Consider the following 26469-nt stretch of genomic DNA (forward strand, 5'->3'; position numbering starts at 1 on the left):
TTCACTCCACTACATTTCAGAGTCTAATATCCGACTTTTTCCTCCTACATTCTGAGAAATCTGTCGTTCCTTTTGGTTTCTGTGTGTATAAAAACGTCACATGTCAAAACGAAAGAAGCGCAAAGCCAGAGCACCAATCAGGGCCCAGCGGTCACTTTGTTTAGAGCTGGTTTTGACCTGTTGGTCAGACCGACCCAGTGCAGCACGCGGTTCAACGTCAGCGCAGCAGCGTAAAACTTTGGGAGAGTCTGTTCAACATAAATGATGAACTAACCTAACTTTGTGTAAATAGAGCACAATATAGAAATATGTCCACATATGCAGTCGAGACTGACGCGGCTTTTTTCTGAATTTCTACAAACACCATTTCATTTTATAGTAAATGAGTTTGGGCTGGTTTATGTTTATGAACAGACGCCTACAGATCAACATAGTAAAGGAGCTCATCTGTGATCCTGAGTTTAAAGCCAGTTTTTATTCAACTTAAACTTGGAACTAAGTTGTAAATAAATCTGAAACTGAAACTTTGCTTGTGTGTAAAAAGTGATTTCAGAGCCACTCGGTTCTCCCTGATGGAAACTGTTTACCTTCAGTGTTTTGTGCTTCTGATCATTTTAATAGACGTCAGCGTCACTAATTAATGACGTTCTATTAAAAGACTGGTTTACCAAGAGAGACGCTGGAGGACTTTCACCTGAAATGAGTTCATGAAGCCAGTCTGGTTATAAAAATGATAACAGGACATCAGAGCCAGAATTACTCTTTTAGTACTTTTACTTTATACTTAAGTACATTTGAAGGCAAATACTTTAGTACTTTTACTCAAGTGGAGGTCTAAAGGGAGGAACTTCTACTTTTACTGGAGGAATATTTTACCTTGGGGGTCTCGACTTTAACTCAGTACATGGTTTGTGTTCTTGGTCCACCGCTGACGATGTGTAATCCCCCCATTCTCAGTAGCAGCGGGAAAGTGGAGCGAAGAGCAGATGCATAGAAATGTACATTTCAGAGAGGTCCTCCTCCAGGCTGTGGTACTATCCTTATTGATTTTATCCATCTTAGAGGTCTTTCAAGCGTCTGCGTGAAATAGCAGAGTGCAAACTAACCACATTTTAGAGCCATTATCACTGTGAAATGTCACATTATACACTCTGTTCTCGCCAGTAATGGATTTCCCATACGCCCATTGACACTCGCCATTTTTGCTTCTGCAAAGCACATCCATAAGTAATGGGACAGTGAAACAGTTTGTTGTTTTGGCTCTGTACTGGATTTGAAATGGAACATAGACTATAAGGTTAAAGTGCAGGCTCTCTGCTTTAATGCAAGGGTTTGAATTTCCCCATGCACACAAGGCAGAGACCACACTTTATTTAAATCCCCACCAAAACAGACATCAAAGTCAAGTCATTTATATTTCAGCATCAAAAAAGCTGAAAATATATATTTAACAGAAAATTACACTCAAGGACTCTGCGTTTATTACATTATTATTCTTTTCAAGAGATTTAGGCCCAGTCCCATTTCTTCTTTTTACCCCTACCCCTGGCTTTGGAGTGTCACCCTAATCCCTTGGAACTGAGTTACCAGTGGTAGATGTTGAAATCTTGCCCCTAGGAATGGAACAACCCTCAAATAAAAGAGCATCACTTCATTAACAGCTACTAGCGCCGCTCTGTAGGCGACCCTGCCCGTCTGCAGGGACAGCAGAGGAGGGGAAAGTTCAGCTCCTCACTGCTGGGCTTTAGTTACATTTAGGGATCATACGCCTTCAAAGAGGGGGGCAGTTATTTATTATCACCCCCCCTAATTCTTCAGTGATGTGAAGCTGAAGTCAGAGATTCTCCAGATTCTTGTTTGAACTTTCCTGTTCCACCTTAAATGGTGCAGCGGTTCTGACGCTGTTGGATGCCTGAGGCGCCAGAACGTAACCATTTAAGGTGGAACGGGGAAATTTAGCTAGCTACTGAGATGTCAGCATAGTATTGTTATGATACATGGAAATCATATTAAACAAAGATAATGCAGTGGTTACGGTGCTTATTATAATCTGACATTTGTGGGTTTCTTTGGTCTCTTTTTTCTTTTTTTCTCATATCTCTCTGTTTGGAGTCTCTGAAAAATCTCAGTTTGGAGGGTCATGGAGCCCCAACACTTCAAAATCGGGACACCCTACTGCTCAATGTGCAAAAGTTAGGAGTTAGGGCTAAGTGGTCAGGACGAGAGGTGAAATGGGACTGGGCTTAAGTCAGTGGTTACCCAGATTTACAGTCCTGTACCCATTCAGATATTTACCACTTTCTGTGTACCCCCTCATTCTTTATACATACACATGCACACATTGCCATGATGCATATGTAAGACATTTAGCCATGTAAGATCAGCCCTCCTTAAAATATCAAACATGATTATGGTGCGATGACACTTTGCATCAGGTCTACTCACTAATACTGAATAAATAATGTTATTTACAAGCGCACGGTGATCTATGAGAGCAAATATTATGTCTGCAGCTGTAAAATGAACAGCAAATAGATAAATGCTCACTAATATGTGCCACAGATCACATCCAGCACAGTAAAAACATCCCTTTAGTTTGTAGAGCCCTCAAACCAGCTCTAGAAAAAAACCAGTGCTAATAAGGTGTCCTTGAGCAAGACGCCTAACCCCCAACTGCTCCCCGGGCACTGTGGATAGGGCTGCCCACCGCTCCGGGCAAGTGTGCTCACTGCCTCCTAGTGTGTGTGTGTTCACTAGTGTGTGTGTGGTGTTTCACTTCACGGATGGGTTAAATGTGGAGGTGGAATTTCCCCGTTTGTGGGATTAAAAAAGTAACTTAACTTAAAGAATGAATAACTGACTGTAACCGCAAAACTGAACCACAACACAGACGCGACTAACAAGGATCATTAATATCAGGCCTTAATATCAGTTAGAAAATTCTACTCATATCAAAAACACCAGGCCAAAAACAGAAGAACTGGACTTTAAGTTATTTTATCCAGAGTGTGACTCACAGAAGAAACCGGCGTGAAACACGTTCTTCTCCAACGAAGCTTTTCATACAAGTAACGATAAATAAAGAGCAAAATATCTAACAGATCCTGTGTTTCTCATGCTGGATTATGTAAGCACCACACTCACTCATCACTCCTGCATATATGCCAGTGGGGCTATGAAATGCATTGGCTTTAGATTAAACTCGGTATTCAAAGATCTCCGAGGTTCTCTTGTTCAGCAGTTGGAGAGCGAAGTGCTGGAATGGCAGAGCTGTTGTATTTGCTGTATCCAGTGGTGCCGGAGTGGCTGTGCAGCCAGCTAATGGAATGAAATGAGGATTAAATTAAGTGTAAATGCCAAACTTCAGAAATGTTTGCGTACCCCAACCTTATCTGGTACCACAGTTTGGGAACCACGGGGCTAAGCACGCGGTTCTCACGCGGGAAAGGGTGGAGAGCCCTTTCTGGGTCGGGGATAGGCTCAAGTGGAGGAGTTCAAGTATCTCGGGGTCTTGTTCACGAGTGATGGTACAAGGGAGCGGGAGATTGACAGGCGGATTGGTGCTGGGTCAGCAGTGCTGTGGGCTCTTTACCGGTCTGCTGTGGTAAAGAAAGAGCTGAGCCATAAGGCAAGGCTCTCGATTTACTGGTCGATGTACGTTCCCACTCTCACCTATGGTCATGAGCTTTGGGTAATGACCGAAAGAACGAGATCGCGAATCCAAGCGGCCGAAATGAGTTTCCTCCGCAGGGTGTCTGGACTCTCCCTTAGAGATAGGGTGAGAAGTTCGGTCATCCGGGAGGGACTTGGAGTAGAGCCGCTGCTTCTTCACGTCGAGAGGCGCCAGCTGAGGTGGTTCGGGCATCTTGTTAGGATGCCTCCTGGACGCCTCCCTTGGGAGGTGTCACAGGCAAGTCCACCGGGGAGGAGACCCCGGGGAAGACCCAGGACACGCTGGCGTGACTATATCGCCCAGCTGGCCTGGGAGCGCCTCGGAATCCCTCCCAGGGAGCTAGTGGAAGTGGCTGGGGAAAGGGAGGTCTGGGCTTCATTGCTCAGGATGCTGCCCCCGCGACCCGAACCCCGGTGAAGCGGAAGATGATGGATGGATGGATGGATGGATGGATGGGGCTAAGCAATGCTGAAACTAGCTGGTCTGTAAGACTGCGTTCACACAGCAGGTAAAAGTGGCCCAAATCTGATTTTCTCCCCGAATCTGATTTTTTGGTTTGGCTGTTCAGATTATCTTTTAAATGTGGTCTGTATGCGTCATCCAGTCTGAACAGATCAGCTCCTAAACCGACCCACATGCTTCACGCGGCTCATCCAGAGGTAAACAATCACACCTGCCAACAACGCCAGTCGCTCCCGGAGGATCAGCTTCATCTTCACCAGCATCACAGACAGGACGCATCACGAAGCTTCGCTGACGGACAGCTGGGCTCATCACCCACAATGTGTTTGATCTTGCTGTAAAAAGGGCGCGGTCACTTCTTTGGTTCACGTCCTCGGGTTTCTTTAAACTTCGCTCTCAGACGTTTTCTTGACGCTCGACGTTTCATGGTTGATCATTTCTTTCGAAATCTCTTTGAACACTGAGCGGTTGTGATAAGTGTCTTCTCATTTTTAGAACAAACATCAGCCTAAATGTTTGAGTCTCAGCAGCGCGAAGTGATGACGAGGGTCAAGTTGGATTGATCTGGCTGTTCAGACTGAGTCACATTGCCGCACATCGGGTCAATATCAGGTTTCAGTACTGAAAGTGTCTCGAATTAATCGAAATGGTCAGATTCAGTCTGTTTTTTGCTGTTTACACTGACACAGAGATACACATCTATGTCACATGTGAAGAAAAAGACTGCGTTTGGGCCACTTTTACCTGCTGTGTGAACAAAGCCTAAGTAGCTGCCTGTAGATGCGACCAATACTCTCTCTACCACTCCCTTCACCCCCTGCGCTGTCACACTGGGCCGAAGTCCAGTCGGTCTTGTGGAGGACAGCTGACATTAGGCATTTCTTATTTGGCTAAAGAGCAGAGAGCAGCCAGTAAACACAGTAATTTAAACCCACTTTTCAAATTCAGTATAACCCTCCAGACTGCTGAGGAGGCCTGTCCTTAGCCAGCTCCATCTGAGGCTTAGTTAAACGACCTTCCGGCCTGATCCTCAAGTACGCTATCACATAATGACATTCTGCTTCCCGATGTGAAGCACTCAGTGCAATCCAATTAATTGTGGTTGGAGCACCCGGACCATGATCAACAGCATTACAGTGAACAGTATGCAATGTCGAATTCAAAGAGTAGCAGATTTGGTGGTTTAGCTGTGGAGGTCAGCGCTTGAGGTGAACGCCAGCAGTAACAGTAGAGTTTGAGCTTATTAAACAAGTAAACTGAATGGAAAAAGACCCTCACAGAGCAGGTACTGTTTGGGTAGTGGATCATTCTCAGCACTGCAGTAGCACTGACGTGGTGGTGGACTATTCTCGGACTATTCTCAGTCCAGCAGCGACACTGAGGTGTTTAAAAACTCCAGCAGCACTGCTGTGTCTGATCCACTCGGACCAGCACAACACACACTAACACACCACCACCACCCAAACAGTACCTGCTCTGTGAGGGTCCATGGGGGTCCTGACCACTGAAGAACAGGGTAACAGAGTATCAGAGAAACAGATGGACTACAGTCTGTAACTGTAGAACTACAGAGTGCAGCTATACAGTAAGTGGAGCTGATTAGATGGACAGTAAATACAGAGAATACAGGACTAAATACAGAGAAAGGCCTTCAGCTGTACTCTTCTCTCAGGGCAACATGTAATTAAATCTTCATTTCTTAATTTACCAGTTTGTTTGGTTTAATTCATTTAAGGAAATCTAATTACTTCCACGTCTTGATATGAGATGCAGTGTAGATTACTAAAATAAATCCTTGAGTCTTTCGTAGAAAAGCAAAACAAATACAGTAACACAGAAAATAACTTCCTGCACTTGATAGAGTTCCTCTGTTTCCATTTTCTTTTTTTTTAACTTGGGTTGGAGATATATACCAATGCAGTCAATTCCACTATAATCCAGCCAGGGGACGGAGATCAACCCGGCAATTTTCAAATGAAGGCAAGATCAAAGACTGAGGGGGGTTGGAGAGTTGAAGGCTGTGAATACAGCACTGGAAATAAGGCAGCTGCACTATCCATGTGAAAATACCCTTTAAGGCTACGTTTACTCAGCAGGTAAAAGTGGCCCAAATCTGATTTGCTCACCAAATCTGATTTTTTTTATTTGACTGGTCGCAAGATCCGGTGGTTGGTTAGTGTAGTGGTTAACACCTCTGCCTACTACACTGTAGACTGGGGTTCAATCCCCCACCTGGGTAAACTCCCTACACTATACCAATACGAGTCCTTGGGCAAGACTCCTAACACCACCTTGGCCTACCTGAGTAAAAATGATCAAATTGTAAGTCGCTCTGGATAAGAGCGTCAGCCAAATGCCATAAATGTAAATGTATGTAAATGTAATCCTTTAGATGTGATGTATATGTGACATCAGTCTGAACAGATCAGCTGCTAAACTGACAGAAGAACAACCTTCATGTTGCGTCATGCGGCTCATCCAGAGGTAAACAATCACGACCGCCAACGAACGCCAGTCGCTCCCGGAGGATTCAGTTGCACCTTCCCCAGCATCACAGGAGCATCATGAAGTTCCAATGTTTGACAGCTGCGCTCATCACACAGAACGTGTTCAAGCCGTAAAATACTGATATAAAAAAGGTCACATGAATTCCGAGTCACGCCACCGCAGATCGGATATGTATCGGATTTCAGTGCCACACATGAAAGTGCCTCAAATTGGAATTGAAAATATCAGATTCAGTGTGTTTATCTGTTCACACTGACACACATCTGGGAAAAAGATGGGATTTGCCTGCTGTGTGAACAAAGCCTAAGAGTGATCCTAAATAAGAAATATACAATAATATTACAGTGAAGATAAAAACAGTCTGTAATCAAGCTCACTGAATTTGAAATAAATAAGGACCAAACCTCCAGCTTGAATTCAATGATATGTGCACCTATGTAAGTATATAACTACATGGAAATATACACCAAAAAAATGAATGAATAAAGTTCTCTTTATACATTACACGCAGTAGTTCAGCGTCTGGCTGGAGTCCGTGACTCAGTATGTTCCCTTGTGATGCTCTGGCAGGCCTGAAAAGGCTTTAGTAAGTGAAATGCTGGGGTTCAGATTGCGTGGTTGACTTGGCCACTCAAGAACGTTCCACATTTTGGTCCTGAAACCTCCATAGTAGCTCTAATAATACATTTCAGGTCAATGACTGCAAGGCGAAGCACCATTCACTGAGTTTTGAGGCATTTTATTGGATTTCCCAGAAGCATCTTTGTGCAAAGTGAGCATTACACTGAACACTCCCTCTACAAGTGAAGATGATCTTAACACTGAGACGTTTTGGGAAAGCTGTTGTCTATAGTCACATCAACAATACAGATTAGTGAGAAAGTGGTTTGCATCATTTGGTGAATCTGAGATTCAGAAATTCTGAATTTCTGCCTTATGACAGCTTTTTTGACACATCTTTGGTCTTTAGATTAAAAGACGACAGTACGGATGCAAATGCCAAAGGATCTCCTAATAGCTCTCTTCTGCATGAACAATTAAACTTACGATTTTAAGAAATAGTAGATAAAATAAAATGAAATAATGTATTCCACCTGCAAAAGGAAGGAAAGGCAGGAGTTTCTAAAACTTGGGTTCAACCTGTGAGACTGAGGTACGGAAAAACATCCAACCTGTGAGACTGAGGTACGGAAAAACATCCAACCTGTGAGACTGAGGTATGGAAAAATATCCAACCTGTGAGACTGAGGTATGGAAAAACATCCAACCTGTGAGACTCAGGTATGGAAAAATATCCAACCTGTGAGACTGGGGTATGGAAAAATATCCAACCTGTGAGACTGAGGTATGGAAAAACATCCAACCTGTGAGACTGAGGTATGGAAAAACATCCAACCTGTGAGACTGAGGTATGGAAAAACATCCAACCTGTGAGACTGAGGTATGGAAAAACATCCAACCTGTGAGACTGAGGTATGGAAAAATATCCAACCTGTGAGACTGAGGTATGGAAAAATATCCAACCTGTGAGACTGAGGTATGGAAAAATATCCAACCTGTGAGACTGGGGTATGGAAAAATATCCAACCTGTGAGACTGAGGTATGGAAAAACATCCAACCTGTGAGACTGAGGTATGGAAAAACATCCAACCTGTGAGACTGAGGTATGGAAAAACATCCAACCTGTGAGACTGAGGTATGGAAAAATATCCAACCTGTGAGACTGAGGTATGGAAAAACATCCAACCTGTGAGACTGAGGTATGGAAAAACATCCAACCTGTAAGACTGAGGTATGGAAAAACATCCAACCTGTGAGACTGAGGTATGGAAAAATATCCCTACAGATTTCTTTGAAAAGCTGAAAGTAAGGCCCAATCGCCCCTCGCCCCTACCACTGAGCCCGTAGCCCTCTGTTTTGTGTGTTCACGTTTAGGGGTGGGGGTCCCAATTCCTGTTGACATAGAGGGGTGGGGTGAAGCGTTGGGGCTACATGACCCTCCAACCTGAGGTTTTTCAGAGACTCCAAACAGAGAGATACGAGAAAAACAGAAAAACCGGCGAGACGGAGAACAAGAGACCAAAGAAACCCACAAATGTGGGAATTTTCTCTGTTAACAAATCACAATAAACACTGTTTTATCTTAGACCTGTCCAGGAGTCATCGGGCAGAAGGCAGGATACACCCTGGACAGGTCGCCAGTCCATTGCAGGGCAGACAGACAGACACTCACACCTAGGGGCAATTTAGCACGTCCAGCTGGCCTGACTGCATGTCTTTGGACTGTGGGAGGAAACTGGAGAACCCGGAGGAAACCCACGCAGATCCGGGGAGAACATGCAGACTCCAAACAGAGAGGACCCCAGTCACCCGGCCGGGGAATCAAACCCAGACCCTCCTCGCTGTGAGGCGACAGCGCCACCCACCACGCCACCGTGCCGCCCAGAGCTGGGTTTAAAGTTAAAGAAAATGATGGTCAATTTAGTTGATATTTAGTTGAATGTAACTTCAAAGTAAATTAAGTATCTACAAAAGGTGTAAAGTGGACTGTCCAAATTAAGTGTTACCAAACTTAAGAAACGGGACTGGGCCTTAGTCTATTTATGAACTGTTTCAGTCAAAATGACCGTTATTAATGAACTTAATGAACATGTAAAATATTCAAACACTAAAATGCTGCTGTGGAACGTCATTAGTAATGCGAGGACGGCTGAAATATTAGCATATTGAGACTCGCCTGTATTAGTGTTATGTTGACCTAGATGTGTCTGGGTTTTTAGGCTGTAAGACCACAGTAGGAGTTGTTTACTCTCCCTGGTGTGACTATGCGAATTGCACTAACCAGGAAAGGCCCGAAAGCGCCTAATTATCCAGCTTACTGAAGGCTGTGATGGAAAAAGGCCACAGTGTTCTAGCGAGAGCTTGTTAAACATTACACATGGAGAACAGGCTGACCAGCCGGGGACTGAGAGCCTTTGGAAAACTCTTTGGAAGTATTTATTTTTATTTATTTATTTTTAGTCTTGTTCCCGCCCCACTTTTTGCATGACTAGGTCTCTTAGACTTGCATCCTGTCATTACTGTCTCTTACCAAGAGCCTCATGTGGTGCGAATGTCAACGATCCAATCATTCGGTGTAACTGATGTTTGGGCTTCTTGTCTTTTCTTTAGCTTGCGAGTTCAGATTATATGACACTAGTGTTATGAGGTCGAATTTCTCATGTTGAGAATCTTTGATGAGCGGTTTGGTGGAGCGTTCTGGTGGGAGGCCATGGAAACCGTGTCATTTTGCCACATCCTCACACCACAAGGCTAAATCAACTGCATGGCTTTGCTGAGTGTAGGTTTCCCAGACTGTCCCGTACAGACCTGCACTGTTTTTCTCAGCAGTCCTGCTGTGATTAGTCAGCAAAGTCGAGATCGTAGATTAGGGAAAAGTGTGCCCCGTGCCCATCTCTCGGCTCTCGTACATTCAGGCTAAGCACGGCTTTAGCTGATTTATTCTTAATTTGGCCAGGAAACCAATTACAGTTTCATGGCCAAATTAAAGGCGATGAACTGCAACCACAAATTTTACTCAAATATGTTATGATGCTCTTTTATCTGACAGAGCTTAAGCTTCAACTCTCACACTATCACTGGTTTGCCTCAGTGTCTGGGTCCGTCTCAATATTACAAGAAGAAAAAAGTCTTCTTTAAGTACATCTGCTGGTGCCCCTGGACGCATCATCAGTGATGCTGCTGGAAGCATCACCATGATAATGATAACAATGATAATAATAATAATAACAATAATAATAGCAACACTTTTGAGACAGTTCCTAACTTTGTAGTGGTGCAAAGAAAGTGACAGCATGTGATTTGAATCTCTGTCAAACAGAGGGATATTTTCAACCAGTTTATCCACTTATCCCAACAAGAAGGTCCTCCTACCAGCATTGGGGGGAGGACGGGGGGCATAAAGCAGATTAAATAGATAGATGAAATAAAATAGATTAAATAAAATTATGAAAAGTAAAATAATAGTTGATAGTGTAGGTGAAATGGTGTCTTTCAGTCAAGCAGAAGTTCAGTAGATTGACATGCAAGTTTTCACCCCATTCATTCCTATGGGAAAAAATTCGGCAAAATTCCATTACCACACGGAATCAGTGCATCCGATCCAAAAGCTGTATAGGAGCATGCATCAAACAATCAGACCGGACAATCTGGAACTGGAACGGTGTTGATATCTCAAAAAAACTGCAGGACAAGTTACGCAGCAAAGAAACGTACCTTACTTTTAATGGAAGTCAATGGAACCAGACGTCTCTCCAAGACATTTCAGGCCGTTTCTTTTGCTCTATTCATCACGAAATTTGCCCACAGTGGTAAAGGATAACAGGTACTTTCAAACTAGGTCAAAAAACTGGAAAACAACAAATATGGAGATGGTTCTCTTCCAACAGCAGTGATATACACAACCACAATCATGCTCATTCTTAAATACATAAACTGGCAAATTTTAAAGGCATGTGGTGATGATGAGATTATCTTGGATTATTAAAACATCTGCAGATAATCTTCTCCATTAAACACCAGCTAACAACCGATCCAAGCCCTGACTCTTGCCCAGGTCCATATTAAACTGATGGGCCAGGCATCAGGGAGAGGCTCTTTCCAACAAAGTAAACACTTCAGCTTTGCCTTAATGAAACGGGTTATTTATGGAGAAGGCCCAGAGGATAAGCATTAGCATGGAAATGTGGCATCTAAAGGTTTAGCCACAAGAGCCCTGGACGCTGGAAGTGGAAATGAGGGGTCCGGCTGGGCTGTAGGAGGATTAAGCCACTATAAAATGTAACAGTGCAAAGAAGAAAGACCCTGCAATAAAATTAATATATAAAAATAAATGAACTATTAGCACTGCACGAGGGGCTGGGGGGGAGGGGGGTGACTCTCAAGTCTGACGGAATAAAGGAGAAGTGCAGGGAAGAATGCAAGGCCTTCACACATGTGACCGTAACTAATGAGCAGTAAGTCCTGGGTGGGATTGCCTTTCATACGCACCTCTGGAGAGACCCAGACAAGATCTCATACCACAGCACACCCACCCTGTACAGCACCACCAGAAACTCTGCAGTCATGCAACAGTAATTTAGACAGGGCTGCACAGACACACCTATCAGGCGTAACATCATGACCACCTCCTCGTTTCTACGCTCACTGTCCACTTTATCAGCTCCACTTACTGTATAGCTGCACTCTGTAGTTCTACAGTTACAGACTGTAGTCCATCTGTTTCTCTGATACTCTGTTACCCTGTTCTTCAGTGGTCAGGACCCCCATGGACCCTCACAGAGCAGGTACTATTTGGGTGGTGGGTCATTCTCAGCACTGCAGTAACACTGACATGGTGGTGGTCTGTTAGTGTGTGTGGCGCTGGTGAGAGTGGATCAGACACAGCAGTGCTGTGCGCCTACATAGTAAGTGGAGCTGATAAAATGGACAATGAGTGTAGAAACAAAGGTTGGTGTATATCGTTGTTTAGTTGTTAGTATGTTAATTAGTTAATTATTAGGTTAATTTGGAAAAAAAAACGTAATTTAAATAAACATTGACATATGTAACCAAGAGCCTTTCAAAGACTCTGCAAAACAATTCCTATGATACTTAGAATTTCTTGTATTACTGTTTAACTTGTTCACATGTCTGTGAAGCACTTTGAGCTGCCAGCGGCTTGAAAAGTGATATTATTATTATTATTATTATTATTATTATCTGCTGCATGTGAAACCTAAACATCGCGCCGCTCCTTCTTCAAACCTGTGCACAGGACGTTAATATATAAAGGCGTATAATATGGTCCAAAAAGCTTCCATGAAATCTGACCTGACACCTTTTAGAGATGTTGCAGCACTGCACACACACACACACACACACACACACACACACACACACACACACCCACACACACACACACACACACACACACACTCTTTACTGTTGTAGCACAAAAAATGAGTACAGGCTGAACCTGCTTTTAAGTTACATTCAACAAAATATCTTTTAAATTCACCTAAACACACGTAACCCTAACTCTGATGAGTTTCACCACAATCTGTGAACAATGTGAGCATCTGTTGACAAGCCATAGGGGTTTATAGTACTATCCAAATAAAGTCACACCAAAACTGCTGACACATAACAGATACACTCACCGGCCGGTTCAGTTGCTTGTTAACACAAATAGCTAATCAGCCAATCACACGGCCGCAACTCACTGCATTTAGGTATGTAGAGGTGGTCAAGACGACTTGCTGAAGTGCAGACCGAGCATCAGAACGGTGAAGAAAGGGGATTTAAGGGGCTTTGAACGTGGCGTGGTTGTTGGTGCCAGACGGGCTGGTCTGAGTATTTCAGAAACTGCTGATCTGCTGGGATTTTCACACTCAACCATCTCTAGGGTTTACAGAGAACGGTCCCAAAAAGAGGAAATATCCAGTGAGCGGTCAGTTGTGTGGACGAAAACGCCTTGTTGATGTGAGAGGTCAGAGGAGAACGGGCAGACTGGTTCCAGATGATAGAAAGGCAGCAGGAACTCAAATAACCAACCAGAATCTCTGAGGAACGTTTCCAACACCTTGTTGAAATTCTGCCATGAAGAATTAAAGCAGTTCTGAAGGCAAAAGGGGATCCAACCTTTTACTAGCACCTAATAAAGTGGCCGGCGAGTGTATAAGTGTCCTTCCAGCTCTGTTTCTTACTGTAAGAGACACCAATAGAATTTAAAATATACATCATCATCGTGCCAAACAACAACTAGGATGAGCGAGAAAGCCAACCGGCTCCCTCTGAATTAAAAGCATTAAAATGTCCAGTGTGTCTCAGTGTCGCTGATGTTCTAGTATATCGCTGTTGTCAGAACAAAACCTCGTATCTCCAAAATGGTCACTTTACAGGAGAAGGAAAAAACATACTCCACTTTTAATGTAAGTCAATGGAACCAGACGTCTTTCCAAGTCACTTTGGGTCATTTATTTTGGTCCACTTGTCATGGAATTTACAGACAATATACAGAACGACGTGTTCTTTCAAATGATGTCAAAAACTGAAAAATGGAAATACGAGGTTTTGTTCCGACAGCAGTGATACGATAAACAACATAAACAAAAACGCAGACTTACTTGGCTCTGCTTTAAGCTTTAGCTAATGGTGCGGCACCAATTAAGGTGGAAGAGAAAAGTTTGAAAGAGAAGCAACTTCATCTTCACAACTTTTTAGTGTTTTGACATCTCTCGTTGGAGGTCTAACGTTCCAGGAAACCAACTGAGTGCTTATAAATGCAAATAAGTCCATTCGTCTCCAAATGTTCGTCTTAAATCTCTCTCTTTGCCTTTTCGTAGGTACCAGCCAGGTGAGACTGCGCTGCTACGGGACCTCCAGTCTGCACGGCCTTTGGCAGTCATTGAGAACCAGGGCTTTTTGTGGCAGCAGCGTCTCATGGGCTCCCAACAAGTGCAGCGAACGAGAGCCTTCCAGTTCACTCGCCTCAGCACTCCCATTTGTTTAATTAATAAAAGACACTGGAAGCAAATTCGTAATTGAATCATTACAATCACTTCGCTTTAAAAGTACCGAGTCCTCACACAGGGAGAAAACTGAAATCCTGTATAGAAAAAAAGATCGATAATCGTTTTATAATCGCATCACAGCCTCTGAACCGGAATCGTGTGGTGCTTAAAGATTCCCAGCCCTAGTATGTAGCAAAGTACAATACAGTGCTGGATGATGTGTCGTCTATACCCACACTCCTGTTACACCAGCACTGATTTGAATAGAGATGATGATAGATAATAAAAATATTACTGGTGAACTGCAATGCGTGTCATTTGTTGATTGCGGGATGCTTCTGATTTTTCTGATATACAGTGCTGTGTGCGGTTCCACTTGGTGTCATTTTAAGAAAAGGAAAACAAAACTAAAAACAGTCCAATCATTAGCTGTATGTCAGGTTTGTAGTGGTTGTAGTGCCCAGTAGTGGTTGGTTAGTGTAGTGGTTAACACCTCTGCCTTCTACGCTGTAGACTGGGGTTCAATGCCCCACCTGGGTAAACACCCTACACTATACCAATAAGAGTCCTTGGGCAAGACTCCTAACACCCCCTTCACCTACCTGAGTAAAACGATCAAACTGTAAGTCGCTCTGGGTAAGAGCGTCAGCCAAATGCTGTAAATGTTTGCAAGACATTTTGGCGAAGACTGGCGAAACTGACCGTGAATAGCTAGAACCCTTCTTGCCCACAGATGCTTGGGTAGTTAAACTTCCCCTTGCAAGTTTTCACGTGTTTGCTGAATGTGTAAGCGGCTGGATCCTGTACCCGTCATGGTAACCGACTCTGGTCTCTGAGGCAAAACCTCAGAGGCCTTGGAGAAGCAGGATTTCTCTGGGCAGCGAAAGCCTGGCACCAGTCACGAAGTCACAATAGTGATATCCTGTGGCTTTTCCATGGCTCATTATTCCCTAGACCGACGGACTGGACTCTCACTGGAGTGTAATCTGACACCACGCAGTCAATGGCAAGAGAAGTGTTTTGATATCATAGCAAAAGTACAATAAACATCACGCGAGGCGAGAATTTTAGAGCAGATGCTCGAAAAAAATCCAGCAATGGATGTTCTCATATTGCTTGTATGACTGTGATGTGCTTTCTGTGCTCCCTCTGTCACTCTCCCTCTCTCTCTCCCTCTGTCTCTCTCACTCTCCCTCTCCCTCTGTCACTCTCCCTTCACTCTCTCTCTCTCTGTCTCTCCCTCTGTCACTCTCCCTCTCCCTCTGTCTCTCTCTCTCCCTCTGTCTCTCTCTGTCTCTCCCTCTGTCACTCTCCCTCTCCCTCTGTCACTCTCCCTCTCACTTTCTCTTTCTGTCTCTCTCCCTCTCTCTCTCTCTCTCTCTCTCTCCCTTCACTCTCTCTCTCTCTGTCTCTCCCTCTGTCACTCTCCCTCTCCCTCTGTCTCTCTCTCTCCCTCTCTCTCTCTCCCTCTGTCTCTCTCTCTCCCTCTGTCTCTCTCTGTCTCTCCCTCTCTCTCTCTCCCTCTGTCACTCTCCCTCTCCCTCTGTCACTCTCCCTCTCACTTTCTCTTTCTGTCTCTCTCCCTCTCTCTCTCTCTCTCTCTCTCCCTTCACTCTCTCTCTCTCTGTCTCTCCCTCTGTCACTCTCCCTCTCACTCTCACTTTCTCTTTCTGTCTCTCTCCCTCTCTCTCTCTCTCTCTCTCTCTCCCTCTCTCCCTCTGTCTCTCTCTGTCTCTCCCTCTCTCTCTCTCCCTCTGTCTCTCTCTCTGTCACTCTCCCTCTCCCTCTGTCTCTCTCTCTCCCTCTGTCTCTCTCTGTCTCTCCCTCTGTCACTCTCCCTCTCCCTCTGTCACTCTCCCTCTCACTTTCTCTTTCTGTCTCTCTCCCTCTCTCTCTCTCTCTCTCTCCCTTCACTCTCTCTCTCTCTGTCTCTCCCTCTGTCACTCTCCCTCTCCCTCTGTCTCTCTCTCTCCCTCTCTCTCTCTCCCTCTGTCTCTCTCTCTCCCTCTGTCTCTCTCTGTCTCTCCCTCTCTCTCTCTCCCTCTGTCACTCTCCCTCTCCCTCTGTCACTCTCCCTCTCACTCTCACTTTCTCTTTCTGTCTCTCTCCCTCTCTCTCTCTCTCTCTCTCTCTCTCCCTTCACTCTCTCTCTCTCTGTCTCTCCCTCTGTCACTCTCCCTCTCACTCTCACTTTCTCTTTCTGTCTCTCTCCCTCTCTCTCTCTCTCTCTCTCTCTCCCTCTCTCCCTCTGTCTCTCTCTGTCTCTCCCTCTCTCTCTCTCCCTCTGTCTCTCTCTCTCCCTCTGTCTCTCTCTGTCTCTCCCTCTCTCTCTCTCCCTCTGTCACTCTCCCTCTCCCTCTGTCACTCTCCCTCTCCCTCTGTCACTCTCCCTCTCACTCTCACTTTCTCTTTCTGTCTCTCTCCCTCTCTCTCTCTCTCTCTCTCTCCCTTCACTCTCTCTCTCTCTGTCTCTCCCTCTGTCACTCTCCCTCTCACTCTCACTTTCTCTTTCTGTCTCTCTCCCTCTCTCTCTCTCTCTCTCTCTCTCTCCCTCTCTCCCTCTGTCACTCTCCCTCTCACTCTCACTTTCTCTTTCTGTCTCTCTCCCTCTCTCTCTCCCTCTCTCTCTCTCTCTCTCTCTCTCCCTTCACTCTCTCTCTCTCTGTCTCTCCCTCTGTCACTCTCCCTCTCACTTTCTCTTTCTGTCTCTCTCCCTCTCTCTCTCTCTCTCTCTCTCTCTCCCTTCACTCTCTCTCTCTCTGTCTCTCCCTCTGTCACTCTCCCTCTCCCTCTGTCTCTCTCTCTCCCTCTGTCTCTCTCTGTCTCTCCCTCTCTCTCTCTCCCTCTGTCTCTCTCTCTCCCTCTGTCTCTCTCTGTCTCTCCCTCTCTCCCTCTCCCTCTGTCACTCTCCCTCTCCCTCTGTCACTCTCCCTCTCCCTCTGTCACTCTCCCTCTCACTCTCACTTTCTCTTTCTGTCTCTCTCCCTCTCTCTCTCTCTCTCTCTCTCTCTCTCTCTCTCCCTTCACTCTCTCTCTCTCTGTCTCTCCCTCTGTCACTCTCCCTCTCCCTCTCCCTCTCTCTCTCCCTCTGTCTCTCTCTGTCTCTCCCTCTCTCTCTCTCCCTCTGTCACTCTCCCTCTCACTCTCACTTTCTCTTTCTGTCTCTCTCTCTCTCTCTCTCTCTCTCTCTCTCTCTCCCTCTCTCCCTCTGTCACTCTCCCTCTCACTCTCACTTTCTCTTTCTGTCTCTCTCCCTCTCTCTCTCCCTCTCTCTCTCCCTCTCTCTCTCTCTCTCTCTCTCTGTCTCCCTCTCTCTCTCTCTCTCCCTCTCTCCCTCTGTCACTCTCCCTCTCTCTCTCTGTCACTCTCCCTCTCCCTCTCCCTCTCTCTCTCTCTCTCTCTCTCAAATTCTTCTAAATGTCTAAACTACCCCCGACCCTCTGAGCACAGAGCTTTTATACAGTGCTGAATCAACACTGCACACTAAAAACAGCTCCCGGTCTGAGCGCAGGACGCATTCTCAGATCTTAACTGACAAAAGATAACAACAGCATAGCTCTCGGCCTCAACTGTAGACCACTGCAACGCATTTCCCTTAGGAAAGTATAATAATATCAGAATCATGTAGATAAAATGATTATATTCATTCATAACCCCATTTTAAAAAAAGTTGGGATGCTGTGTAAAATGTAAATAAAACCAAAATGCAATTATGTGCAAATCATTTAAACCCTATATTTCATTGAAAATAGTACTAATGTTGTTGGCATCAAATTCAAAACAGCCATATATTTAAAAAAATAAATAAATAAAATTTTCAGTTTCAACAACTGATTTGTCTTTGTAGTATTTTCCTTTAAAAATATGGTCCACATGATTTGCACATCACTGCATTCGATTTTTATCTACATCCTACATCCCAACTTTTTTGAAATGGGGTAAAAATGTGTCATATCTAAATATATTAAATCAGTTGGTCTCAGTCTTCAAACATTGGCCATGTGATCATCTCCTGATCTGCTAGGATGAAAACCTGCAGCCCACCAGGCCTAAAATTGGACACCCCTGGTTTAAAGGAGAACTCCACAGGTTTTTCAAATTATCTGCATAACTGAACATACAAAGTCATTCAGAGTGGTTTGATGTGAAATGCTCCACTCTGGAGAAATCACAGAGTCAGAACTGTTTACAGTGGTGGTGATGGGAACCAAACGTCTGCTGAGTTTAATGCCTTTAAAATCTCCCTCACATGAAGTGATTACATGAAATGGCTATGAATATACTGTCTGATGCCTGAGACTTTGACAGCTTTGAGATAACGTATTTTTCAAAATCCATTCATTTAGTGCATATACACTGTATTTCCAAAAGTATTCAAAGTTTTCACTCCCCCATCCAAATCACTGAATTCAAGTGTTCCGGTCACTTCCATGGTCACAGGTGTATAAAGCCGAGCCCCTCGGCCTGCAGACTGCTTCTACAGACATTAGTGAAAGAATGGGTCGCTCTCAGGAGCTCAGTGAATTCCAGCGTGGTACCGTGATCGGACGCCACCTGTGCAGCAAGTCCAGTCGTGAAATTTCCTCACTACTAAATATTCCACAGTCCACTGTCAGTGGGATTATAACAAAGTGGGAGCGATTGGGAACGACAGCAGCTCAGCCCCGAAGTGGTCGGCCACGTAAAATGACAGAGCGGTCAGCGGATGCTGAGGGGCATAGTGCGCAGAGGTCACCGACTTTCTGCAGAGTCAATCACTACAGACCTCCAAACTTCATGTGGCCTTCAGATCAGCTCAAGAACAGCGTAGAAAGCTTCATGGAATGGGTTTCCATGGCCGAGCAGCTGCGTCCAAGCCTTACATCACCAAGCGCAATGCAAAGCGTGGAATGCAGTGGAGTAAAGCGCCGCCACTGGACTCTAGAACAGTGGAGACGAGTTCTCTGGACTGACCAATCACGCTTCACCGTCTGCATTGTGCCGAGTGTAAAGTTTGGAGGAGGGGGGATCATGGTGAGGGGTTGTTTTTCAGGAGTTGGGCTCGGCCCCTTAGTTCCAGTGAAAGGAACTCTTAAAGCTTCAGCTCCAAGAGAGTTTGGACAATTTCACGCTCCCAACTTTGTGGGAACAGTTTGGGGACGGCCCCTTCCTGTTCCAACATGACTGCACACCAGTGCACAAAGCAGGTCCATAAAGACGTGGATGAGCCAGTTTGGTGTGGAAGAACTTGACTGGCCTGCACAGAGTCCTGACCTCAACCCCATAGAACACCTTTGGGATGAATCTTCATCTTCTAGATGACGTTTGTTCATATTTTCAGGTAAAGTGGTGGCATGTTTTGAAAAAAAAAACAGCGGCATGAAGTTTTACGTCACGTCTTCTTCTGCGAGTCTATCGGCTGGTCGTAAAGCAGAAATCTGATGACTGTCTGACCTGTGTGGACCTGGAGTTTCCCCATTATCTGATTACTCGAGTGCATGTAAATGTGTTCATCAGATTACTGACAAAATCCGATTTTCTGCAGTTTTCAGATTATTAATGAGTTCACACCACCACTCTGAATGACTTTGTTTTCCATCTCAAAGCCAGAGTTTTTAAAATGCAGGAATTTCTGAAAATCGGTGGAATATCTGCATTTTATTTATTTATTTATCTATTTGTTTATTTTAACTGGATTTTCAGAAATAAATACTGTATTCCCTGGTAACGCTAACCCAAATGGGTCTAGTCCTGGTTCCTACATTTTATATCTACTGATCCTGTTTATGCTAAACACTGTAGCTTCAGATGAAAACTAAAAAAAGGTCAAACTTAAAAATGACTAAAAATGAAAGAGAAAAAAATTCACCCAGAGCAAAGTAGAGATGACTCAAACCATATCAAGTATCTACACCAGCGGACACCCATTTGGATCAGTTTTCTCAGGCCACCTGTTAACCCTCCCTGGACGTCCAGTGTCATACTACAACCCCTGCCGCCCTGGTGAGCTGAGCAGTGAGCCCCCCAGGCCGAGAGGTGACGAGTTTAATCTGATCTCACAACTACAGAGAACGGAAAACAGACGGGCATCAATCTGAATTCATAAAAGAGAAAGAAGAGAGTAGAAACAGAAAATGCATACAGGAGATTCTTCAATAACTCCACTGGTGTTTTCACATTTTCTGTGTGGAACAGTCACTGAGTGGTCTGACGTGAACTGGCCAATGCAGAGAAACTTACCCACTCAAATTTCTTTACAATGGTGGTGATAGGAACCAGGGGTCACGATGTCTGCAACTCAAATATAGACAGTGACTATTTAAAATGACCACGTCTTCTGAGGTTTTACATGCAATGTTGATAAATATATGAAAAAGAGAAGTAAATAAATAAAAAAAATTGCTTTGGTCACTATTTTATTTTATAACACCATGTAAATGAATGGATTTTAGAAATATATTCAGTACTGTGTGAAAGTCTGAGGCACCCAAGACACATTCAAAATCTATTTATTTGTGTAGTTTGTGTTTATTTGCTGAGAAAAGTGTTAATATTTGAATAAATAAATTTTATAGAACATTATCAATGATAATGATAAACACAACAACATCCAGAAAATTGGTATATATATATATATATATATATATATACCAATTTTCTGGATGTTGGCGTGTTTGTTTACCCATCTCCAAGCCTCTCCTCGAGGAAGTCCAGTATTATATGTACAGGTGCTGGTCAACGAATTAGAATAATTTGAAATAGTGCAATCATGAAATTCTTTGAATGCATTTTTTGTGCAGAAAGCAAATCAGGTGTTCACCGCACCTGTCCTACTCGTTAGACTAATCACAGAACTCGTTACCTGTAGAAAATTTGCTCAGCTGAGCTTTCCAAAAGGCCCATTTAGGCCATTTAACTGTGACACTGTTGTTTTATTGAATTAGAATAATGGAGAAACCGTTTCATTGAATTAGAATAAATGCTCGAATTTTTGTTTTCTGTGAAGAGTGTTCACTGTGCAGTATAAAGTCAGGGTTGAGTAGAATTTCTAAGTTGTAAAATCAATCATGGGTAAGCAGCGCGACCTCTCAACCGGAATAGTGGCTCAAATTCAAGCCCTTCGCCAACAAGGCTTGACCCAAACTAAAATTGCTGAGCAGCTCGGCATCAGCCAGTCTTCCGTCTGCAAAGCTCTCAAGAAAAACTGCAGCAAGCGCACCAACTGTTCCGGCGTCCGAAAAACTTCTGCTCGCGACAACAAGCAGCTGAGAAAGATCGCAGTCAGCAAACGGTTCAAGTCCACTTCCGAGCTCACCGACTTGTGGAACAAGCAGACCGGTGCTGACGTCTCCAGATCAACCACTTACCGTCGTCTGCGCGAACTCGGCTTCAAATCTCGCGTTCCAGCAGTAAAACCGATGCTGAACAAGAAACAAATGGAGAAACGGCTGAAGTGGGCCAAAGAACACAGCGAGTGGACTGCTGAAGACTGGCAGAAAGTGGTCTTCAGTGACGAATCACGCTTCTGCATCTCCTTCGGTGACCAAGGTCCTCGTGTCTGGCGTCGTGGTGGCGAAACCTACAACCACGAGTGCGTGAAAAGATCCGTCAAGTTTCCCCAGAGCGTTATGGTCTGGGGATGCATGTCCGCTCGAGGTGTAGGGAAACTCTGCTTCCTCAAGAAGACTGTCAATGCTGCCGTATATCAAGATATTCTGGAAACGTTCCTGATTCCGACTGTTGAGGAACAGTTCGGCGAAGAAGACTTCATATTTCAACAGGATCTTGCACCGGCTCATGCGGCAAAGTCGACCAAAGATTGGTTCACTAAAAAACAGCTTGAAGTTTTGGCATGGCCGGCCAACTCGCCTGACCTCAATGTCATTGAAAACCTTTGGGCCATCGTCAAGCGGAAAATTCGCGACAGAAAGCCGACTACGCTGGACCAACTGAAGCAGAACATCGCCACTGCCTGGGAAGCTGTGAGTGCGGAAACTTGCGACAAGCTGGTCAAATCGATGCCGCGGATACTTCAGGCAGTCATACAAGCCAAGGGGGCAGCCACAAAATACTGAGAAAGTGATGATTGTAATTATAATAAAAATTATTCTAATTCAATGAAACGGTTTCTCCATTATTCTAATTCAATAAAACAACAGTGTCACAGTTAAATGGCCTAAATGGGCCTTTTGGAAAGCTCAGCTGAGCAAATTTTCTACAGGTAACGAGTTCTGTGATTAGTCTAACGAGTAGGACAGGTGCGGTGAACACCTGATTTGCTTTCTGCACAAAAAATGCATTCAAAGAATTTCATGATTGCACTATTTCAAATTATTCTAATTCGTTGACCAGCACCTGTAGTTATAAAGCAGCTCCTGGTTTGACCAATCAGTGCTCAGTAAATTGAGCTCATGATGTAATTGATGATATTAACGAGTCTCTGTGGCGGCTGTGAAGGTGTCCAGGAAAAATATGGACCCGAGAAATTCTTGTTACTTTTTATTGTTTTTCTGTTTATTTGAATTATGAATACGACTTTATTCTAATGTATATTGTGATAAACTCACTGCTGAGGTCAACTGGTTAAACATTCACTTAGATGCCTAAAACGTTCCCACAGTGCTGCATCTTTTAGGTCAAAAACCTAAACCTTCTCAAAACTATCACCAAACAAAGTTTCTGTAAACACCTCATTTCACACCAAACCTCTCTAACTTTGACTGCATTTTCATGAATAAATTATACAGAAATATAAATATATATATACACACTTTCCCTTTAAGTACTCCAAGCTCATCTAGACTATTTAATTATAACGATCACAAGTCAAATGGAAAAAAGAGATCATGGAGAAGATACACCGATCAGGCATAACATCATGACCAACTCCGTGTTTCTAAAACACTATTCATCAGTGGTCAGAACCCCCATGGACCCTCACAGAGCAGGTACTATTTGGGTGGTGGTTGCGCTGGTACAAGTGGATCAGACACAGCAGTGCTGCTGGAGTTTTAACACCTCAGTGTCGCTGCTGGACTGAGAACAGTCCTCCAACCAAAAATATCCAACCAACAGCGTCCAGTGGGCAGCGCCCTGTGGGCACCGTCCTGTGGGCAGCATCCTGTGACCACCGATGAAGGACTAGAGGATGACCAGCACAAACTGTGCAGCAGCAGATGAGCTGTCGTCTCTGACTTTACATCTACAAGGTGGACCGACCAGGTAGGAGTGTATAATAGAGTGGACAGTGAGTGGACACAGTGTTTAAAACTCCAGCAACACTGCTGTGTCTTATCCACTCAGACCAGCGCAGCACACACTAACACACCACCACCACGTCAGTGTTACTGCAGTGCTGAGAATGACCCACCACCCAAACAGTACCTGCTCTGTGAGGGTCCATGGGGGTCCTGACCACTGAACTACAAAGTGCACCTATGTGTTAAATGTGGAGGTGAAATTTCCCTGTTGTGGGACTAATAAGGGTCACTTAATCTAATGTCTAAGTGAAGCCCATGTAGAAACACTTGTGTGTGCATTAGTGACGTCACAGCTGGACGACTGCAATGTTCCTTCTTTTGGCCTCCCTGTCAAAACCCTCACTAGAGTTACAGTATGTCCATGTCAAAACGAAAGAAGCGCAAAGCCAGAGCACCAATCAGGACCCAGCGGTCACTTTGTTTAGAGCTGGTTTTGACCTGTTGGTCATACCGACCCAGTGCAGCACGCGGTTCAACGTCAGCGCAGCAGCGTAAAACTTTGGGAGAGTCTGTTCAACATAAATGATGAACTAACCTAACTTTGTGTAAATAGAGCACAATATAGAAATATGTCCACATATGCAGTCGAGACTGACGCGGCTTTTTTCTGAATTTCTACAAACACCATTTCATTTTATAGTAAATGAGTTTGGGCTGGTTTATGTTTATGAACAGACGCCTACAGATCAACATAGTAAAGGAGCTCATCTGTGATCCTGAGTTTAAAGCCAGTTTTTATTCAACTTAAACTTGGAACTAAGTTGTAAATAAATCTGAAACTGAAACTTTGCTTGTGTGTAAAAAGTGATTTCAGAGCCACTCGGTTCTCCCTGATGGAAACTGTTTACCTTCAGTGTTTTGTGCTTCTGATCATTTTAATAGACGTCAGCGTCACTAATTAATGATGTTCTATTAAAAGACTGGTTTACCAAGAGAGACGCTGGAGGACTTTCACCTGAAATGAGTTCATGAAGCCAGTCTGGTTATAAAAATGATAACAGGACATCAGAGCCAGAATTACTCTTTTAGTACTTTTACTTTATACTTAAGTACATTTGAAGGGAAATACTTTAGTACTTTTACTCCAGTGGAGGTCTAAAGGGAGGAACTTCTACTGTTACTGGAGGAATATTTTACCTTAGGCTGAGCATGGGAAAGGCGCTATATAAACGAAAGTGGTGATGATGAAATTCTTGAGTGAATCCCAGAATAAAGCTGGTCTGAGGCTCATGTGAGGGACTGTCTGAGCTTCCTCAGTGATTCCGCCTGCAGGGAGGGGAGCAAATGGCACCAGCCACACACTGACAGTGACAACCAGTGCAGCTGAAGCCAGATATCCATTTCAGTTGAAAGTGATGGGTGTGAGCTCATTATCCGGTTTGTGAAAATAAGCCATTCCCACTAAAACAGGCCCAGAACTGCCTGCTGTTTAACAGGCTGTAAGTATTTCTTACAGAAGTCGCTGTAACGTAGTTAACCCAATGTCATATCTTCATTTTTGACGTTTTTCAGTTTTTGACATCATTTGAAAATGCCTGTTTCCCTTTACACTGTTTGCGAATTTCCTGATGAACGGACCAAAGGAAACGGCCCAAAATGACTTGGAAAGACGTCCGGTTCCATTGACTCACATTAAAAGTAAAGTAGGTTTTTCCCTTCTCCTGTAAAGTCACCATTCTGGTTAAGTTAGCTGACTTAGTTGAGTTCAGAATCCTCACCAGAAGCTCATTAATGGGCTTCAGGAGGACGTTAAACACCTTTTCTGTTAAAATAATGGTTCAGAAAGCCAAAATATGCCTATTTTGATAGAGTTATCTTTATATATTTTCAAGTTCACAAAGCAGGCAGCTAAAAACGGCCCTTTAGCACAGTTCAGCTAGTTTCAGTGGTCAGGAATGTGGTCATTTTTGGTCATAGAAGAGAAAAACGAACAGAAAATCGATTAAAAACGTGTCACTAATCCTGTCAGAGTCGACTGCGTTCAGTCTTCAGGCTCGTTCGCTCGGATATCAACGCTGAGGCCCGCTGGCGACATGCTGTAGAAATAAAGACTAATGCGTGGCCACGGCTTATTAACGCGTGGGAACGAGATCCTACTGCGTGGCCACGACTTAGTAAGGCGTGGGACCGAGATCGTGGCCACGACTTCATTCTCATTCCCACGCCTTACTAAGTCGTGGCCACGCATTAGTGTTTATTTCTGCAGGAAGTCGCCAGCGGGGATAAACCACCGAGGAGCACATTTTAAAAAGTTTGGGCGCGGCTTCGCGTCAGACGGAACGCTTCTAACGCTTTGAACACCAAACACTGTCTCGGTGTTTTTAGCGAAACCGCTCGGAAACACCTGCGATCCGCGCGTTAAGGAGCGGCAGAAACGCGCGTTTCAGCTTCAACGTCGCCGCAGAGGGAGCCGCTTACCTCGCGTCGCTGCAGCGCCTCCAAACCCCGCGGGGGAACAGGAGTAGCTCCGACTTCACGCCGCTGTCCCGGTTAATCCAAACTCCTCAGCCGCCGTTCAGACGGGCGGCCGGCGGCTCCTCAGCGCTCACGGCGAGCGGCGCTCGGGCACCGAGGCGCACGGTGCGCTCCTGGTCTCCTCAGCTCCGCGCGTTCACTCACAGGCGGCGAGGCTGCGGCACATTCAGCGAGATAACTGACTTCGTGCCCGCTTATTACGACTAAAACTCGGCCGACCGCCGTCCGTCCGTCCGCTCTCGATATGCGGGACGTGTGAAGCGAATAACGGGGAGTAGCGGTCCGGTCCTCAGACGCTCCGCCGTTACTGTCCAATACTGACACCCAGCGGCCAACAGAGCCACCGCCGGTCTGAGCGAGCTGGGAAGATACTTTACTTTCATTGCACTAATGTAAAACATAAAATAATTTAAAGACAAAGTTAAATCTAATCTGATCTAATCTGATCTAATCTGATCTAATCTAATCTGATCTAATCTGATCTAATCTATAGGTTAAATGCAAGTTTGGCTGCACTTTTCCGTTTACTAAACCAAACTAACCGTGTTTAGTGTCTCT

At 44.5% G+C, this 26469-nt stretch overlaps 1 protein-coding gene across 5 annotated transcripts in view; it reads right to left on the reverse strand.

Moving 5' to 3' along the window:
* Positions 1-26159, reverse strand: part of plxnb1a (plexin b1a) — a 101752-nt gene extending 75593 nt beyond the window's left edge. For all 5 annotated transcript variants that reach the window (XM_037541332.1, XM_037541335.1, XM_037541334.1 and 2 more), the window contains exon 1: positions 25855-26159. The gene's annotated coding sequence lies outside the window, so the exon portion shown is untranslated. The remainder of the gene's footprint in view (positions 1-25854) is intronic.
* Positions 26160-26469: the final 310 nt, after the last annotated feature.

The sequence above is a fragment of the Pygocentrus nattereri genome, chromosome 9, assembly GCF_015220715.1.
Source record: "Pygocentrus nattereri isolate fPygNat1 chromosome 9, fPygNat1.pri, whole genome shotgun sequence".
NCBI classification, from domain to species: domain Eukaryota; kingdom Metazoa; phylum Chordata; class Actinopteri; order Characiformes; family Serrasalmidae; genus Pygocentrus; species Pygocentrus nattereri.